Here is an 11,502-nt window from a genome sequence, read left to right on the forward strand (position 1 = left end):
TGCAGGATTGTGTGCACACAACCTACAGAAATGCCAACTCTGGAGGCGATCTGTTCAACAGTCATTCGGCGATCCCCCAAAACAATTCTCTCCACTTTCTCGATCACGTCGTCAGACCGGCTTGTGTGAGCCCAAGGGTTGTTTCGGTTTGTTGTCACACGATGTTCTGCCTTCATTGAACTGTCGCACCCACGAACGCACTTTCGACACATCCATAACTCCATCACCACATGTCTCCTTCAACTGTCGATGAATTTCAATTGGTTTCACACCACGCAAATTCAGAAAACGAATGATTGCACGCTGTTCAAGTAAGGAAAACTTCCCCATTTTAATTATTTAAAACAGTTCTCATTCTCGCCGCTGGCGGTAAAATTCCATCTGCCGTACGGTGCTGCCATCTCTGGGACGTATTGACAATGAACGCGGCCTCATTTTAAAACAATGCCCATGTTTCTATCTCTTTCCAGTCCGGAGAAAAAAAATCGGAGGCTTTAGAACTTGAATGCACCTCGTAGCTCGCTAAACTTGGACCATACAGGAAAAACTGTTACAGTACAGCAGAGAAAGTAAATGAAAGAAATGAGCAACGAGATGAACACACAGAGGCTGAGCACGAAGTCTTGCCCTGCTTATAATAATATAACAGAATATCCGTTTGACATAATAAGTTACATTTGATGCCGTTACATAGGTTAGTGTTAAAATTTTTTTTTAAGACCACTCACGTTAGTAAACCTCAACGTGTGCTCCCTTGGTAGCTCGGAGAATGTCGAGGCGGTATTCCAGTTCCCGCCAGGTGTTTCGTAACATGTGTTCTGTCACAGTACCCACAGCAGCTTGTATCCTAGCCTTCAGATCGTCGACGTCAGCAACTGGTGTGACGAAGACTCTGTTCTTGATATAGCCCCACCAAAACGTCAAGCGGCGCAATATCTGGAGAGCGGGGTGGCCAGGGTGTTGGACCATTCCTTCCAATCAACCGATCCCGACATTACTCCCCTCTCCAGACATTACGCCCCTTGACGTTTTTTTCTGGGGCTATATCAGGGACAGAATCTTCGTCACAACAGTTGCTGACGTTGAGGAACTGAAGGGTAGGATACAAGCTGCTGTGAGTACTGTGGCAGAACACATGTTACGAAACACCTGGCGGGAACTAGCATACCGTCTCGACATTCTCCGAGCTATCAAGGGAGCACACGTTGAGGTTTACTAACGTAAGTGGTCTTTAAAAAAAAAGTACTAACACTAACCTATGCAGCGGCATCGAATGTAAATTATTATGTCAAACGGTTATTCTGTAATAGATTATTATAACCAGGGCAAGACTTTGTGCTCCCCCTGTATAACACCTTTTTCAACGACAATAATCACATTGAAGTCACCGGGATTAATGATGGTCCCACCGACATTACAAACGGCGTGTTATCTCCACGAACGGCAATGCATGCTCGGTAACGTGCTCCCATTCTGGTCACAAAGTTGGTAGGGAGGTCTTGTGGTACTGTGTTCCATTCTTCCAGCAGCGAGGATGACAACGGGTGGATGGTCGTCAATGCACGTGTTCGTGTTGTAATACCTCAACCCAACGCAATCCACACTTCATCGATGGGATTTAATTCGAGGGAACGGGCTGGCGAATCCATTCGTCGAATATCCTCTCGTTCCAAGAGCTGCTCCACCAGCCAATTTCGTGCACTGTCACCCATAAAAATGAAATCAGGGCCGTGGGGAAGTGTTTAGTGTTTGGGCAACGTTTCGTGTTCCAAGGTTTGGAAGTCAGTCCACCGATGTGAAACTGAAGAAGAGTGACAGGATCTGTAGAACAGAATGAACTTTCTTACAGAATCTGGATTGAGAGTAAATCAAACAAAGACGAAAATAATGACAATAACGAGAAACTTACTATCAGAATTGGTGACCACAGAGTTCTGCTACCTTAGCAGCAAAATAACGCAGGACGTTAAAAGCACACTAGTACCGGCAAAGAAAGGGCATTTCTTGTTACCCAAACATGTTTCTCCGTGCCATTACCAGTGTTCATTGAAAAACTGTAGAAGCGAACATATTTTAGGCTATGACTGATCTAACAAAATGAGGCCTACAGACAGTTTTTATTCGTTGTTGTTCTTACCTTGATTTTACGTTTTACGGTTTTCCATGACCATCTGTATGTTTCCTGCACCGATAGCTTGTCATCTGCAAACCAAGCTACGCAAACGTGAATTTTATCGCCGAGTTAACACGTCCCTTGATTTCTAAAAAATGTGATTTTGGTGGGGCAACATGTTTTGCGTATATATTTGTTATTACTCACGTTTTGTTATGACAGGTCCCTCTCCTTTCGCGTTCTGAGAGCACTGCACACACGTATTGAATGTACTTTGTGTAATTTTGTTTTAAATAACTCCTTTTCACTTCGGAAACCGCGGTCTGCACGATGTTGGTGTGTGTCCTAGCACCGTCGGTGTTCATTTGTTACCGGGTGAGTTTGGTACCGAACTGGAACTTTGTTTTGTGTGTGTGTGTGTGTGTGTGTGTGTGTGTGTGTGTGTATAAATTCCTTTAGCTGTTTGTGTTTCCTATTTTGCAGAGTTCCTTCGATGTGTTAAATAAAGTGCTTTTACAGAGTGTAGTATATTCATTTAAAAGTCGTTTGCCTTCCACTATTGTCTTCCGTATGTGGAAGTTTTCTTCTTTTGTTAGTTTGTGGTATAGGCAGTGGCTGGATTTCAGCATTTTAAAATCTGTTGCCATTGTAGTTGGGTTGTCGCTGTGGGCAATGGGTGCGGTTACTTCTTTGGGCTCTGAGGTGTTCTGTCTTGTTTTAAAACGCCTGCATGTTTGTCCTATGTTTTAGCGACTGGCAAGTTCTGCACGTGAGTTCATGTATTCTGGATCTATGGACTATGTATGGGTGTCTCCTGTGTTCTGAGTTTTTTCTGTGTTCTGTTGTCTATCGTCTATCCTATTTGAACTCCCTGTTTCTTGAATACGTTGCCTATTCTGTGGACAATTTTCTTACTGGGAGTACGTGCCGTTTTGTGTGTGTGTGTGTGTGTGTGTGTGTGTGTGTGTGTGTGTGTGTGTGTGTGTGTGTGTTTGAGAGGGGTGCATAAATAAAAATAAAAGTTTTGATGTGGAGCATGCAAAAAAGGCATTTTCTTTGAACAACTGCAATTTATATACAGCTGCTGCTAAAATGGCCACTACAACAAACATGTTACTTATGGGTGTTCTGTTCAATCTAAGGAGGATGAAACTGAACCCTGCTTGCTTCTGTGCCACCGGATGGTTCGATAAATTGTGAACGGTGGTGCTCGTGGCTGTCGATTTCTTGAATATCATGAAGTCATGCTTGTTGTTTGTTTTTCGTATGGTGAGATCCAGAAAATTTAGTGTGTTGTCTGTTTTTGTTTCTAATGTGAAGTGAATTTTTGGATGTTAAGTTGTTTATTTCAGTGTGTAGCTGTTCGTTCTCTCTCTCTCTATCTCTCTCTCTCTCTCTCTCTCTTTCTTTGTGTGTGTATGTGTATGTATGTGTTTGTGTGTTACATTAGTCAGGCACATTATGATATCGACATAACTATACCAGTATATAAATTTGTATTTCTTTGGTTTATTATGTGTTTGAAGATCTTGCCCTCTTAAGTTGTTCATGAATACGTCGGTTAGGAGGCTAGTAATTGATGATCTCAACACAGGCCTTAATTTGAGGAAGAAATGACTGAAAATGTACATTTGGAGCACAGCATCACATAGTAGTGAGACATAAACTGTGAGAAAACAAACAGAAGAGAATCGAAGCGTTTGTGATGTGGTGCAACAGACGAATGTCGAAAATTAGGTGGACTGATAGGGTAGAGAATGAGGTGGTTCTCCGCAGGATCGGCGAGGAAAGGAATATACGGCGAACACTGACACGGGGAAGCGATTCGATGATAGTGTATGTGTTAAGTCATCAGGGAATAACTTTCGTATTACTAGAGGGAGCTGCAGAGGTATAAACTGTAGGGCCAGACAGACATGGAATAACATCCAGTATTGTGTCTCACTGTTTAGAGGCACAAAACGCGTGGGTGTTTTCAGCTCGATACTAAATGCAAATAAGTAGGAGACCGAGTTGATAGGAGCTGAACGAGTCCAGGTTGCAATAATATGTGGTACGGCACGCTTTTAGAGAGAAGGATTATTATTCAAGGAAACACAATGTACAACGAAATTACTTATCTTCAGTAGTTTGTAGGACTGCAGCTGCGGCTATGAAGTGACAATCTCGTAACATGGAATACCGTGAACTAATACAACATATTCTCAGGGACTAAGCCTGAAGGGCCCTCCTCAGAGAACCAATGCAAACATTACAGAACTGGCTGAGGGCCGATTATGAAAGTGCGTCTGCCTAGGCGGAAATCTAGCTAAGAAGTGAACGAGGCACACCCCAGTTCCGTCGAGCTGCACAGCCCGCTAGAGTGCGCTGTGCTCGGCAGACGACGGGCTGCCGACCTTGTGTTGGCGCGGCGTTGTAGCAGTATCTGCGGCAATGATACTACAGCCAGCAAATAACCGAGAACGACGAAAAGGTTGGCACAGGAGAGGAATTCGTCGCGGGACGCATCCAACACTATCCCCTCCCACACCATGACACCTGGACTATGAACGCGCTACGATGTTCCTGGTTGCATTACATGTTCCCACCTCTCGCGATATGACGGAACGTAAGGTACCCAAGGACATCATTATCACACTATCGTTTTCGTGCACCAGGTGTTGTGTTCACCGTCTATAGAAATAGCTAATCCGGTCAGCTCCAGCGCCGTAACTCTTCTTAGAATGAACAAGTATTATATTTCATTATAGTAACATTCTACCACTGAATCCAACCTGACATTGTTTTTTCCTGCATCTTGTTGTACGTGCTCATTCCACTATATGCCGCTCCAGATGGTTATCCTTCCTGCCCTTCATCGCGAAGAGTGTAATAGAATGGTCTGCTCACCTAGTCATTCGCAAAACGTCACGTTTTCTGGCGTTACCCCATTCGTGTAGGAAACAGCATCGTCCATGAATAGCGTCACAGAGCATTCGACGTTATAGCTTGATCTATTACGTAATACTGTAACGGCCCAGTAACACTCCACTAGGGTACCCCAGACGTTACTTTTACATCCGACTTTTTGGTTGTCACTGCGGCGCCCTTACAGCACAGTGGTACGTCGACGTCCCGTCTTGTTGGTCTTCCTGGAACGCCATCCTCGGCTTACATTTCAGCAACATAATGCCCGCCCGCACACGGAGAGTGTTTCTACTACTTGCCTTCGTGCTTGAAAAATCCTACCTTGGCCAGCAAGGTCACCGGACCTCACCCAAACTGAGAACGTTTCAAGAAATACGGACAACGCCCACCAACCAGTTCGGAATTTTGACAATCTAACGCGCCAATTGGACATAATATGGTACGATATCCTTCAGGACATCCAACAACTCTATCAGTCAATGCCAAGCCGCAAAACTGCTTGCAAAAGGACCAGAGGTGGACCAAAACGTTATTGACCTGCTCAATTTGTGATGCTCTTTCTCTTGACTAAATCATCCAAATTGTAATCATTTCTTTATCTGCACATGTAGATCACATCCACCGATTACTGTCCCATTGGGATAATTCCTTCATTGGTGCATCCGTTGTTTTGTCTTAGAGTGTACAAGATATTTGACTAGACATAAAAATTAACCCTGTGAGACTCCCTTTGTGATTACTCCTGAGACACTAAAATTCTATAACTTCCCAACATTTTCTGAATTGTTCAGCACAACCTTTCACATTCTGCTGTTCGTGAAACCATCAATTCCATAAAACTTGAGTTTTTCTAAGAAACAACATTCGGAACTGTTTTCAACGTTACTCTGGCCTGTACCAGAATTTTTCTTCCTCTTATTTACCACAGCAGAAACCTCTGTACTACACACTTCACTATGACGTCCATCGTCTTTCCCTGCGATTCAATCATCCAGTAACAGTTTCTGAATTTCCTGCATACCCTCTTTTCTATCTACATTATACATTTTTATGGATACCATGCTTTATAAACAAATAAATTAATAAATGTCTTGTCAAATTTTAACAATAAGCCTTGTACGTAGCTTATTAGTGAATACCAGAAAACCCTCCCACACGATTCTTTGAAAAACCGAACTCTCATCTATAAAACGCCTGACCTACCCAGATACTTGTCATACAATGGTATAATTTTTCAGGTATATTCAAAGGCATGAGTGCATTCCCACTTCAACATGGATTGCGAGTAGAGTTAATAGTAAAGAAGTAATAAATTAAAACGTCTTGCCTCAAATTTTTCTGCATGAACAACAAAAATATGGTAAGCGACAATTTGTTTTTTTGTTTTGTCATTTTGTGGACGGTGTCAGCGAGAAAACGTTTCGTAAACGCTTGAAATTATGTGTAAAGCTTGTCGAAAGTCGCAAAGTGCTCTAATCCTCAAGTAGTGGATGATTACAGACTGCTTAACTTGCGGGCCAAGAGCTACATAGCTTCAAGACGTATCCACAGTTCCTAGCTGTAGTCCTGTGTAAACATTTACCGTAAGATTATACCTCCCAATGCCCGCCCTGTTAGCCGTGCGGTCTGACGCACGGCTTTCCGGATTGGGAAGGAGCGCCTGGTCCCCGGCACGAATCCGCCCGGCGGACTTGTATCGAGGTACGGAGAGCCGGCCAGTCTGTGGATGGTTTTTAGGCGGTTTTTCATCTGCCTCGGCGAATGCGGGCTGGTTTCCCTTATTCTGCCTCAGCTAATCTATGTCGGCGATTGCTGCGCAAACAAGTTCTCCACGCACGCGTACACGACCATTACTCTACCACGCATACATTGGGGTTACACTCGTCTGGTGCGAGACGTTCCCTGGGGGAGGGGGGTGGGGGGGGGGGGGTGGGGGGGGTGGGGGTGGGTGTCCACCGGGGACCGGACTGCACAATAACCCTGAAAGAGTGGTTCGGTGTGGGCCGGCGGAGGGGTGGAGTGCGGTAGTCGTCTCTAGGCCCCCGGTTAACATACAGTACAATACTTACCAATGAGTGGATTTCCACAAGAATTTACATTTTTAAATGCGGTCAATAACTGTATGATGCATTGAGAATCGAATTTTAGTTGCCCTGAAAGACCTTAAACGAGCAGCTCGCAACTGGGATCATTCCTCGAGTTAAGTGATACAGATGCAACGAAAATTTAAGGGAACAATAATGTGCGTAGATGCTCTTGGATGTTTGAGGATGATACGGCAAAGACCGCCAGAGGCTAACACGGACATCGATCCGTGCTGCGCGTGAAAAAGCAGTTTTTCAAGGGGTTCGTATTTCGGATACTATTGATCACAGAGATGAGGGATTAAGTGTTTTGGATAGCCCTTGGCCTAGCGATTGTTTACCTATCGGAAAAACGGGCATAATGTAGCTACACTAAAGACAGAATCAAGATTTAATTATTACACAGTACCACCAGCTTAGGCAAATTAACCAAATCGGTCGCTTCCTTTCTTTAGGTGTGGTCTAGTGTGGACCTTACGCGGGTTATAAAAACACCATTTGCCCATGGGCGGCTCCTCAAAAAACTCCGAAGAGTCATGAGCTTTGGATACAGAAAGTACCATTTGCGGAGACGGCCAATTCTATAAGTTCTGTTCATTGAAGATCGTCTAAATTTTTACCATATGATCTTAAGATGATTTACTCGAGGAGCCTTGAAATTTTTTTGCGATGTCATTATCCGTTACCCGGAGGCAGAGGTTCAAAGTTACCGTACTTGTGTACGTAAAATATGCACGTAATATCCGGCACGAGGCGCAAATGTACTTTAAAATGACGTAGTGAGCACATCGCAAGGGGTCTAGGGTCATCGCAAGAGTTCTGATGTCACCAGACTACGTTTTCAAAACTGGTTCAAATAGCTCTAAGCACAATGGGACTTAACATCTGAGGTCATCAGTCCCCTAGACTTAGAATTACTTGAACCTAACTAACCTAAGGATATCACACATCCATGCCCAAGGCAGGATTCGAACCTGCGACCGTAACAGCAGAGCGGTTCCAGACTGAAGCGCCTAGAACCGCTCGGCCACAGCGGTCGGCAAACTACGTTTTGTGTCAGCGTTTAGCGGGCCGAAGTGGCCGTGCGGTTAAAGGCGCTGCAGTCTGGAACCGCAAGACCGCTACGGTCGCAGGTTCGAATCCTGCCTCGGGCATGGATGTTTGTGATGTCCTTAGGTTAGTTAGGTTTAACTATTCCTAATTTGTAGGGGACTAATGACCTCAGAAGTTGAGTCCCATAGAGCTCAGAGCCATTTTTTGTCAGCGTTTTTTCACAAACGAAAAACTTTATGAAGCGCTTTCTCATACACGTATGTCCAAAGTGGTACTGTAGTGACAAAAATGGGGTAAAAAGGGAAAGAACATTCCTGAAAAGAACTTAAAATGACGGCCAAAAATTACGTAGAACAGGAAAGACTGAAAATTAAGCAAAATATTTCTAACAACATGTTTACTCTTTAAATCACACAAAGAAGGCAAATATGCTCCTTTTTAACAGAATCTGACAAAAAATGGGGAACCAACTGCTTCAGTCCTCACACCGCCTTCCTCACCAAAAATTTGGGCATGGAAACACATTCTCGCATTTTTGTGCTGAAATACAATAGCAGAGAGACAGAGGCGATAGAAGAGAGAGGAGGCAGTGGCACAAGGGGAGAAAGAGAGAGGAGGCAGTGATTGTGGGAGAGAGAAAATGACAGTGAAATGGAAAGAGAGGAGGCTGGAGATAAGCAAGGGGAGCCAATGGGGAGATATTGATGGCCAGTGTGGGACAGTGGTAGGAAAATGGAAAGACAGATGGATGGAAATAGAAGCAGTGCGAACAAGAGAGAGAGGAGACAGTAGAAATGAAAAACACAAGACCATGCAGAGGCTTGGGGGGGGGGGGGGGGGGGGGGGTTGTCTGAACCCTCACAGACCGGGGAAGCGTAACACTTAAGTATAGGGGCGAAATTTTAAACACGTGGGTACAGGAGGGGGGGGGGGGGGGGGGGGGAGAAATCAAGTTGCAAGTTGGACGCTTCCACACAAGCTGTGAGACATGATGGAGACAATGACAGTAGAGAGAAAGACAGAAGAAGACAGTGTAAGTCAGAGATGAAAGAATGGCAGAGGGATATACTGTACTTCAATGGGGAAAAAAGGAGATGGTGTGTGTGTGTGAGAGAGAGAGAGAGACATACAGTATAGCAAAATCTTGTACACGGCTGCACGTTCAGAAACCGTGAATAGTTACAATTGAAAGAAAATCAGCCCATGGTCACTATTTTTAACAAATTAACCCGGTTTCGACACTGCTAGGAGTGTCTTCCTCAGAATTTAAAACAAAGAAGTATCTATATTCTATAACATGGTCACAGAATTATGACTAAAAAGTATGATAGAATATAAGTACGGAATCGTTGTGAAAGACTGGAAGTACTTATATGTCATTTATAAAATAATAAATATGCCAAAAGGGCATTAGTCACAAAGATATTTAAGATAAAGAAAACTGTGATGGCGAGCCACTAAGGGCTGCTCGTTACTTGCGTGGTGGAGGTTGCTTAGACGGTCAATACCGCGGTTCGATCGCGTACGCATTGTTAATTTGTGCCAGGAAGGGCTCTCAAGAAGAGAAGTGTCCAGGCGTCTCGGAGTGAACCACAGCGATGTTGTTCGGACATGGAGGAGATACAGAGAGACACGAACTGTCGATGACATGCCTCGCTCAGGCCACCCAAGGGCTACTACTGCAGTGGATGACCGCTATCTACGGATTATGGCTCGGAGGAATCCCGACAGCAACGCCACTATGTTGAATAATGCTTTTCGTGCAGCCACAGGATGTCGTGTTACGACTCAAATTGTGTGCAATAGGCCACATGATGCGCAACTTCACTCCCGACGTCCATGGCGAGGTCCATCTTTGCAACCACGACACCATGCAGCGTGGTACAGTTGGGCCCAACAACATGACGAATGGACCGCTCAGCATTGGCATCACGTTCGCTTTAACGATGAGTGTCACATATGCCTTCCACCAGACAATCGTCAGGCTGATCGCCTCATATACACTGTCCAGTGAGTGCAGCAAGGTGTAGGTTCCCTGCTGTTTTGGGGTGGCATTATTTGGGGGTCAACGTACGCCGCTGGTGGTCATGGAAGCCGCCGTAACGGCTGTACGATATGTGAATGCCATCCTCCGAATGATATTGCAACCATATCGGAAGCATATTGGCGAGACATTCGTCTTCATCGGCGACAGTTCGTGTCCCCATGGTGCACCTCTTTGAATGATTTCCTTCAGGATAACGACATCGCTCGACTAGAGTGGCCAGCATGTTCTCCAGATATGAACCATATCGAAAATGCACGGGATAGATTGAAAAGGGCTGTTTATGACGACGAGATCCACCAAGCACTCTTAAGGATCCACGCCGAATCGCCATTGAGGAATGGGACAATCTGGACCAACAGTGCCTTGATGTACTTGCGTATAGTATGCCACGATGAATACAGGCATGCAGCAATGCAAGAGAGCGTGCTACTGGGTATTAGAGGTACCGGTGTGTACAGCAGTCTCGACCAGCACCTCTTGATGGTCTCGGTGTGTGGTGTACAAGATGCAGTGTGTGGTTTTCATGGGCAATAAAAAGGTCGGAAATGATGGTTACGTTGATCTCTATTACAATTTTCTGTACAGGTTCCAGAACTCTCGGAACCGAGGTGATGCAAAACTTTTTTTGATGTTTGTATTTTTCCCTTTCGTGATAAAACTCATTAATACCTCCCCGTCTACAGGCCACAAGTGGCCCATCGGGACCATCCGACCGCCGTGTCATCCTGCGAGGAGGATGCGGATAGGAGGGGCATGGGGTCATCACACCGCTTTCCCGGTCGTTATGATGGTATTCTTGACCGAAGCCGCTACTATTCGGTCGAGTAGCTCCTCAATTGTCACCACGAGGCTGAGTGCACCCCGAAAAATGGCAACAGCGCATGGCGGCCTGGGTGGTCACCCATCCTAGTGCCGACCACGCCAGACAGCGCTTAACTTCGGCGATCTGACGTGAACCGGTGTATTCACTGCGGCAAGGCCGTTGCCTGTAACAAAACTCATTAATACGATTTACTTGTTACGTAGCGGTCTGAGAAGCAGGTTTCCTCGGCATGATTCAACAGTTAAACCTTAATCATGACTTGGGTGTATGTCAGCCAATGAGAAGTGTATGTGCTGTATGCAGGACTTGTGATTAACCCGTGGCACTGCTTTTCACTGATCACAGCTTCCTTTACCTCTCTTTACATCACGTACACCATCTACACACAGTTTACTCGAGTTTGTGCAATGTGTATGTGACGATGTATATTATGTAGACATGGAAAGAAAAGGAAACCTTGGCAGATGGAAGACAG

The 11,502-nt window shown here is 45.0% G+C and overlaps 1 pseudogene; it reads right to left on the reverse strand.

Annotated features, from left to right (window-relative positions):
• Positions 1-11,073: 11,073 nt before the first annotated feature.
• Positions 11,074-11,191, reverse strand: LOC124551574 (annotated as a pseudogene).
• Positions 11,192-11,502: the final 311 nt, after the last annotated feature.

Source organism: Schistocerca americana, chromosome 9 (genome assembly GCF_021461395.2).
Source record: "Schistocerca americana isolate TAMUIC-IGC-003095 chromosome 9, iqSchAmer2.1, whole genome shotgun sequence".
Taxonomy (NCBI): Eukaryota; Metazoa; Arthropoda; class Insecta; order Orthoptera; family Acrididae; genus Schistocerca; species Schistocerca americana.